General features: G+C 34.5%; 1 pseudogene across 1 annotated transcript; it reads left to right on the top strand.

Annotated features, from left to right (window-relative positions):
- Positions 1-8,620: 8,620 nt before the first annotated feature.
- LOC149143548 (receptor-like protein kinase 5 pseudogene) lies at positions 8,621-9,335 on the top strand (annotated as a pseudogene). The gene is made up of 2 exons (XR_016265116.1): positions 8,621-9,062; positions 9,235-9,335. The product of XR_016265116.1 is annotated as a receptor-like protein kinase 5 pseudogene (transcript).
- Positions 9,336-9,920: the final 585 nt, after the last annotated feature.

Raw genomic sequence — 9,920 nt, 5'->3', positions numbered from 1 at the left:
CATTAGCAATATGGCTCTAATTTCATCATCTAAAATGATTTTAACATAGGCAAGCTGATTAGTAATAATATTAAATGCATTCAAGTGTTCAGCAACTAAAGCACCCTCCTTCATTTTGAGATTATAAAGCTTCTTCATCAAAAACACTTTGTTTGATGTCGTGTTCTTCTCATATAGATCATGGAGCTTCTTCCATAATCCTTCTGCCGTATTTTCTCCAGACACATTGAAATAAACATTCTTTGCTAAATATTGGCGGATTGTTGCAATTGTCTTTCTATCTAGCTTATTCCACTCTTCATTTGTCATCAATGAAGGTTTCTTTATTGTTCCTTCAATTGAAAAACATTGATCCTTTAAAATCAATATATCCTCCATCTGTGATTTCCATAGGGAAAAATTAGCCCCGCTCAACTTCTCCATATTTGTAACTATTGTCTCCATTTTCAATCAAATTCACACCCCAAAACACAAAAAACTCCACTTAAAAATAAAACTTTAATTATTACTCTTTAAAATTTAGTAATAATGACCTTCCTTCTTTTAAAATACCCTTTTCAAAATTCCTGCTACTTTTTAAAATATACTTTTCAAAATTCCAACATATAATTATATATGTTTCATAATAAATATAAAAACATATATAATGTTTTAACCTTTTCACATTTCACACATACATATGTTGGTTTGAGAAAAAACTTGATGTGCAAGCTTGATGTAAAAAAAAAACTTACGAACACCACGTTTCAACTCCAATCTCCACGGATCTCCACATTTCAAACTCCAGCAACACATTTCAACATAGATTCACAACCTTGTTTTTCTTGCAGCAACTGTCTTTTAGTTCCAACGTTCTTCAGCTATTTCCTGGACATATCCTTCAACAAATCCAAAGGTAATAGCCACCATTTTAACGAATGCTGCCAGAGCAAGGCGATGGGACTAAACTGCTTGCACAGTGGATATTCGACCCTAGCTCTGATACCAGTTGTTAGATGAGAGGGCACATAACACGCAGCGGATTTATAGCTCTGATACCAGTTGTTAGACGAGAGGATACATAACACGCAACAGATTTATACTCAGATACTTAGACGACAATATCAAAGAATAATTCACAGAGACAGACAAATGGAGAAACAATAATATTACTCACTCAGAAATAGTTGAATAGATAAAACAATCACTGGAGAACAGATATCACTTTGCATTACATAACAGGCTTGGGCCTTGGCTTGCTTACTTGCTTTGGCTAGAGAAATTACAAATTTATAGAGGCAAAAGAAGGATCTAGAATCCTATATGTGATTCAGATGGAAATATGGAATGATCTAGAAACTAATGGCGGTGTAGAAAGATTTAGAATCCTGGAGGCCTAGAAAGATCTGATGTAGAAGGATCTAGAATCCTGCTTGAATTTGGCTTCATACTTAACAGACAGATTGAGGTAATTCCTTGTTTCTATATTAACCTATTTTTTCGCCCAAAGCTTTTTAATTGAAAAAAAATATTATAGCAAAGTATTTTGGCAAATCCAGGATTATTTTTTTTGTTTTCACCCAAAGCTTTTTAATTGAAAAAAAATATTACAGCAGAGAATTTTGGCAAATCCAATTTTCTTTTGGTTGAAACTTACTTTTTCGCCCAAAATTTTTTCATAATTTTTTTTTTTTATGATAACAGAGAATTTTGGCAAATCCAAGATTTCGGTTGAAACCTATTTTTGTGCCCAGAAGTTTTTTAGCGAGAAAAATAAACTATTATACCGAAAATTTTGGCAAATCCAAGATTCTTGCTGAATTTTCACTGAACCATCAAAATTCTCAAAATTTTCCAGGGATGAAAAATGAGATTATAAATGAAATGAAATGTATTTAGTATTTTAAAAAACCATAGATCATAGAATCAAGCACAGGAAAGATTAAACGATATTCTATTGTAAAGATATCTGAGTTATTAGTCCCTGCCTGGGACTCTTAGCGATCGATTGAGCGTTGACGGCGTATTAATCCTCTGTTTGACCAAAAATATTGATGTGCATCGCAACTTTAACCAAAGTTTTCATATTAGAAAATAATATAAAATTTATCATGTAATTTCTGATTGGACAACAAAGTTGAGGGTCTTATTGCTGGCTTCGCAGCTTTCAAGACATTCATGTTCGGGTAAAAGTAAGATATCCAAAGTTTTCAGATATGGAAAGTTTTTGTTATCCAAAGTTTGGACATATTGCTGACCTGAACATTTTATCGAAAGGTTTATGCAAACGTTTGGTCTACTTTTTATCCAAAGTATTTTAGTTGACAGCACATCGCTTCGTGGTGGCAAGCTAACAGCCCATCGCTTCGTGGCAAGATGCATGCACCTGCGTTCGCTGAGCCCGTGCCTCTTTTAAAATACAGATCTCTCCTCTCCCTGCGCCTCGGCTCCATTACCTTCGGGAAAAGCTCTTCTAATTTTTTGGTGGAGTTAGAGGCATGAACTAACCTGCATCGAGGTTCTGAAGATGCACTCGTAATCTTTAGCAGACTGGATAAATTCATGCAATGGCAGGAGTGGCAGCAATGGAGGAGTAGCAGAAATGGAGACTCCTTTCTTCTGCACCTGCACCACAAAAGACAAGGCAAGCAAGGTAAGCAACACGAGAAGTAGTACAAATATGAAAAATTTTTGATACAACATTTCTTGTTTCGGTGAATAAGATAGAATCTCTATCAATATACATAATTTGGATAAGAGTCCTATACCAAACTTCCAAAGTGACCAGACCAGGAGTTGCTCTTTCCATCTTGGCAAGCTCTCGTCCTCCTAACAAGTCATACCATATCAGTTTTTCGTCGGTTAAGATTTATTTGTAATTTCAAATGCTAAAGAAAAGAACGCATGAAACAACATTTTCGGATGCAGAGTGTAATCATAAGTTCAGTAAGGGTTTTCTAGAATGTTAAAATGTACAATTGGGATAATTAGAGTGTTTTATAAATTTTCGAGGACGATTGAATTTATTTATGTATTTTCAAAACAAAAATCTACAATCTTTTAAAAAAAATTCATAAATTTTGTTTCGAAAATCCTAACATTCGAAAATCCACAATCTCTGAACAATTTTCAGATATTAAATAATAAAAATCCACAATCTCAGAACAATTTTCATTGCCGCAATGTTCGGAAAAAAGGAGAAAAGAAAATTATTATACCTGGTCTTTCTCGAGATGTTTCTTGAGGGGCAGAAGCTGTCCGACCTGTTCTTTATGGGGAAGACGCGGTCCGAGGTGAAAATATTCTCCAACTTTAGCATCGTACTTCTCTTCATCCGTCTCATAATGCAAAGACTCGCCGAACTGTCTCAACAGCGTTTCATCACTGTGATCATCTTCCGACAGACCGGCCTCGCCCACTTCCTCCACTATTTTTTTTAATCGGACAAACTCTGCAAAATCAGAACCCTAATCGAGGATAAAGATGCAGCCTCCACGGGGTGATCACCTCTTTTTTGGGGGGGGAATAGAGCAGTAGCAATATTTTCACGTTGTAACTCTGCTGATTTTCAGAACGGCCGAATCAGGGGTTATCTCATACCGTAGGTGCTCTTTCCTGCCTCCTTTATCTTTGGCTGAAATAACACAGAGCTCAGTGCATGCACAAAATTGGGTCAACGTGGCTTTTCCCCTACACGTGGGATTAAACTAATCTCACGTCCATCAGCCGAATGATTTTGCAGCCAACACCAGAGAGAAATCGAAACGCAGCAACAATGGAGTCTGAACCCCCACTGTAACCAGATACACTATACCCGCTAACGTGGGTGCCTATCGAACCCAACAAGTGCCGGAGTTTCAAAACAAAACAGAAAACGAAGATTCTCGGCACTCCCTCCCAAATGGACTCATATTCCACTTATCAATTTTCTTGGCTTTCCTGAGTTTGCAAGTGTAATCCATGCAGACTGGTGGGTTTTGTTCGCTTTTGTGGGCGTGCACGTGTAATGTCGTGGTTATCATATTGGCACATTCCAGGGCATGATTTGGCTTTATGGTATTTTAATAAACGGCTTTGAGTTCTACAACGCACGCCTGTGGCGTCGTCGGGCAAAGGAACATATAATGCACTAAATCGAATGGCATTATTGTTTTCTCCGCTAAATATTTCTTACGGCCACACAACATAATTTAATATAAATTTTGATCCAAGGAAAAAGCGGCCCCACAAAAAGCTTTAAATTAATTTAAATGTGTGGAGTTAGTAAACCCATATTTAGCGAACTTTACATCCTCTTAGTGCAACAATTTAAATTTAATCTTGAACAACTAAATTTAAACTTGGTAAAAATTTGTGAATCGTGACATAAATGTTTTCTCTGCTAAATAACAACATAATTTACTAAAAATTTTAATCTGGATTTCAGCAAGGAAAAATGCGGCCCCACAAAAAGATTTAGATTAATTTAAATGTGTGGAGTTAGTGACAGTTGGAAATTGAGCTTATTTAAAGCCCTTCCCAAAAGCAAACAAGCACTGCAGCGATTTCATCTCAGCTTCTTTAACATTGTGGTTTTGGCTTGGCTTGGCTTGTTTGACGTTCTTCATTTAGCAGCATGGCCATGTTGATTCCCTTTTGTTTATGGGTTTTTTATGGTATGGGGTGTTTTGGTTTGATTGCATTTTCTCTTTTATTTTTTATTTACTGTGTGTGAATTGTTTTGCAAACCGATTTTATTTTGTTGTCGAATGGAAAGAAATAAATAAAGTAGGGATGAAATCTAAGGCGGTGGCAGACCAGCGATTTTGATCTTAGCTGTTTCTCTTTTCTAAAGACAAGCTGAAGGGTCCGCAGCACGCTCAATGTGCTTTTTATTTGCTATTTTCGCTTGAGTAAGTGATGGCCAGGTTGCAGCCTGCAGGTACGTGGTTTGCCATAAAGCCCGTGGGTGATGTGCTTAATTTAAGCGGCGTTTGTTTTTCTATCAATCTTTGATAAGGGTTTTTTTTAATCTTCGTAAATTTTTCCATTTGGCTGGTTTGCAGTCAATTATTTCAGGCGGCGCCGTACATTCTTACAGGACATCACATTCATTACAGAGTCGTACAATTAATTTTGGTTATATATATTTATATTGCATTGCTGTATGGACAATCTTTTCTAATTTAGGGGTTTCTTACTTGCACTGGGATTGGGATTTAATCAGGTAGTTGAATATTTTGCTAGAATTTTGCAGGTATATGATTAATCGGAGGTGGTTTTATTCGGTAGGAGGACGTAGATCAAAGTCTATTCTTCTAATCACATAGTGGAAATTGTTTTGTGCAATATTTTAACCCGGGCATCCGAAACGGAGAGACACTTTGTCTTGCCTTCAAAACTCAAATCAGTGGCGGTTTCTCAAGCATTGTCTGATCCGTGCATTTTGGCTCGGTATTTTTTTGTTCTTTGAATCTTTCTATTCAAGAGTCTGTTAATTTTTTTTTAAATGAACACAAAATTTTAATAATTTCAGAATGAAAAATAAACATGCAATTGGAATTTTTCATGGTAAAATTGAGAGGGATTTTTGTGGTAATATTGAGAGGGTTTTTATGGTTCATTAGTAATGTAACGCAGAGAGGAGTTGAGGAATCAACCCACGAATGCTCCTCTCAAAACGAATTTGAAATTAAAACTCACTGTGATATATATGCTTCACCTTTCTAAATCAATAAAGGACTAAAAACCTCCCATGTTCTCCTAGTGCTATGAAAAACAAATGTTCCTTTAAGGAATACCGAAGTAATGAAATCTCTATCGTATATAATAAGGATTGAGAAAAGCTCGCCTTTCAGCTCTAAAACAGAAACAATTATATATGATTATCATATAGATCGGAGACAAATAGTTGTCTCGAACACTGGAACTAATACAAATAGTTGTCTCGAACACTCGGACTAATAGATAGTTGTTTGAAAGGCTGCAAATGGACCGTGAATAGCACACTCATAGGCACTGATGGGCCTCTTCAGTTCATTAAATCACTCTTTACAGAGTCATTGCAAACTCTTACAAATGTATAATGAGAGGGTATCTAATGTTGTTGGGTGTTCTGAATTTTATTTGTACCAGAGAAGATTAATTACTTGGTCCAAAAATTTTACCAAATAAAGATTGATCAAGCCTTTGAAGTGCAAACTAGTAACGACACGCTTAGTCCTACAGGGTGGTTCATTCTGTGCCACCAACAGTTGATCGTCCTATGGATGAACCAAAGAGAGCCTCTGTTTTCTCGTCGGATTTAAAGGACCTTAAAGGAAAAGCTCTGTTTTCTCTCTGGATTTAAAGGACCTTAAAGGCATACTGCGCAGCACCCACTGATGTCAGCTAGCTTCTTTTCCAAAAGCACGAGAAATGGTGCACAAATCAAAAAGTGGCTTCATTTGTGCTTGAGGAAGGCCATTCGCTTACGGCAGGGACTACCAACTGCATGCAGCACTTGTTTAATTTGTGAGGAAGATGTTTATGTGGATAAAATACAGAATTCATATTCATTATTTTTAATCTGAATTTAGCTGTACTCTGACTTTTCAAATATCCAATAAATAGGAAAGTAAGTAGCAAAGTGATGCCCTTTACATAGAAGGAATCTAATCCATGTAAATGAATCATGGTGGTTGTTCATGAGTAAGAGCAAATGAGATGGGAATTGCATTCATAATTTTTATGGATGAAAATGCATGAAATATCTTAAATACAAATTTAATATGAGTTTATATGAGTTCAGAAAGATTCAATTTTTTATGTGTAATTTTTTTATAATTTAATATTATTTAAATATTTTATATAATTATTTAATTTTTTTTATTTTTTATTTTAATTTATATAAACAAAATTTCAACTTTAATAAAAAAAAACTACACTGTAAAATTCTCCACTCAACCAATGGCAAAAAAAATGATAAAGAATACGCCATTACTCGTTGCTGTTCACTGACGCGTTTGTGAGAAAAAGGTGCGGAAACTTTTCCATGAAAAATGATTACAACAAACAGTTTTTGGAATTTGCATATCTACACCAAAACCAAAATATCCACTTACTTTGTGGTTCTCTGTTTTTCACCTTAAAAACAAACAACAAACAATTTCAACGAACCATCAAACTTTATGTTGACTAAACGCTAACAAATGGATCAGACTTTACTTGCCCTGACCGAGTGCAGATTGGAGGACTAAAAGTGCTTTGTGACTTATAAATCTGTAGGACTAAAAAGATATTCGCTCAAGGGGGATTCAACGAGTCAGAATTAGTCAAAATCACCGTCACCTACCGCTGCCCGCAATTATGGACCGTGACAAAATGTTTCCTATTGCGGCACGGAGGTAAGGTATCCACGTCTCCTACTGCGGCCCGGGGCTCTGCGCCGTCGACGCATGACAAAAAAAAAAATCGATGTGACGTAACTGTAGAGGGTTTGTTTTGTACTAATGAGCATAAATATAATTTAAAAAAATTAAGTTTTAAATAGTGTATTCTAGTACGGTTATATAAATTAAATGGTTGATAAATATTTAAAATTAGTACAATATTTACTAGTCATTTATATAATGATAAAAGTGATAAAAATTTCTAAATATTTTATAAATTTTAAAATAAAAAAATAGTTTAGAAATTCTTGATATATATCAGATTATGTATATAATAAAAAATATTCTCAAATTATTAAATCTAAGTCATTTTTACTTTTAAAATAAAAATAAAAATTATAAACTTATTCTGAAATAAATCATACCCATTCACTTAAAAATATTAATACATATATTTGAGGTAATTAAATATAATTTAAAAAAATTAAGTTTTAAATAGTGTATTCTAGTACGGTTATATAAATTAAATGGTTGATAAATATTTAAAATTAGTACAATATTTACTAGTCATTTATATAATGATAAAAGTGATAAAAATTTCTAAATATTTTATAAATTTTAAAATAAAAAAATAGTTTAGAAATTCTTGATATATATCAGATTATGTATATAATAAAAAATATTCTCAAATTATTAAATCTAAGTCATTTTTACTTTTAAAATAAAAATAAAAATTATAAACTTATTCTGAAATAAATCATACCCATTCACTTAAAAATATTAATATATATATTTGAGGTAATTAATTAAACCAACTTATTTTTTAGATTTTTGTTTATCTTCTGGAGTTTTGTTTATAAATTTGGTAGGATTGATGATAAATGGTTTCTTTTACCATTTTTAAAAGTTGAAATTGTAATATAAAATAATTTTTATTATAATATTTTTTTTTCCTAATTTAAATTTATTGAATTTTAAAATTTTATGATTTAATTTTATCATAGTCATTTATATTAAGTTGGTGGTCAAACAACTGATAAAAAGGAGTGCAAGAATGCATACACATATGAACATGTTTATGTTCTTATAAATACATACATGTTCATAAGTTTATAGCCTTGAAACGGGCAAGCAGAGATGAAACAGGCAAGCAGAGCATTAAAATTAAATATAATCATAACATAAGACATTGTGGGAGTTTAAAATTTATAACACATTGTGAAAGTTTAAAATTTATAAAAGATTATGAAGAGAGATCCTGAAGTCGTATGTACTAGGCTGTGAAGAAGATTATGAAAAATAAAAAAGAATCTGAAGCAAAGGTTGGCATCCTGGGTTTGATCAGACATGCCAACATCTTAAAGCTCCTTTGTTGTATCTCAAATGAAGAATCGGATTTCAAGTTATTGGTATTTGAGTACATACAAAATGGAAGTCTGTTCGAGTACCTTCATGGACCATCAGAATCCATGTCACCATTGGAGTGGCCAGTGCGACAAAAGATTATAGTTGGTGTAGCTCGTGGGCTGTTCTATTTGCATAATGATTGTAGTCCTCCAATATTGCACAGAGATGTGAAATCGAGTAATATATTGCTGGACTCGGAGTTTGGAGCCAAGATTGCCGATTTTGGTGTAGCCAAGAGAATATTACCTCATCATCATACGTTAAATTCTGGAGGGGATGGCTTGACAATTTCTGGTTTCACCGGTTCTCATGGTTACATTGCTCCAGGTAAAGTATAGTGTGCTATTCCGAAAAGCCAAGTTTGTTTTCTTAGATGCAATTCAAGTAATATAAGTAATATTGATTGAGCCAAGTTTGTTTTCTTAGATGCAATTCAAGTAATATAAGTAATATTGATTGATCAAACAATATAAGTATTGGTATTGGTATTGATGTGCAGAGTACTGCATGGGAATGAAGGTGAACGAAAAGAGTGATGTCTACAGCTTTGGGGTGGTCATTCTGGAGCTTATAACTGGAAAGAGTGTGAGAATAATGTAGAAATAGAATTAGTTATGAGTGGTTAAACAGAATTAGTTGTAAGTGGTTGAACAGAATTAGTTGTGAGTGGTTAGGAATTAGTTGCACATATTTCCTATATAAGTGTGATGTAATTGAGCAAATAAATTAATGAAGTTGTGTGTCTCTGTTATAGTTTGTGTTGTATTTGTTTTAAGTTGGTATCAGAGCTCTTTTGTCTGCGCCTCTCTCCTCTTCGTGGGCAGTAAGACTCTGCCATTAGAGTGTGCGCAGTAACCCTGTGATCCCTGACGGCCCTGTGGAGCGTGTGAGGCGGACAATGGCTTGAAGGATACGCTGAGCTTCAATACGCTGAGCTTGGACGGTGTGGACAGCGGCGTTGCAGCAAGAAGCTTGAAGAATACGCTGACCTGTGGACAGCGTTGCCCTGAATCCGGTGCAGCAAATCCGGGTATCGTTTTTTTTTAAATTCTGAGCCTCTCAGGCTCTCATAAAAAAACCAATCTCTTTTGTTTGATTTTCAAGAGGGCAGGGCTAGTTCACTCGGATACGCCAGAATTCTGAGCAACCCATTTAAATTCAGGCAGCAAGGTTTGCGTTTCAGGA

Source organism: Pinus tabuliformis, chromosome X (assembly GCF_031772625.1).
Source record: "Pinus tabuliformis cultivar Carrire ecotype Pingquan chromosome X, CPIR1, whole genome shotgun sequence".
Classification (NCBI taxonomy): domain Eukaryota; kingdom Viridiplantae; phylum Streptophyta; class Pinopsida; order Pinales; family Pinaceae; genus Pinus; species Pinus tabuliformis.
The sequence above is the reverse complement of the archived record's forward strand: the minus strand, read 5'-3'. Positions and strand labels throughout refer to the sequence as shown.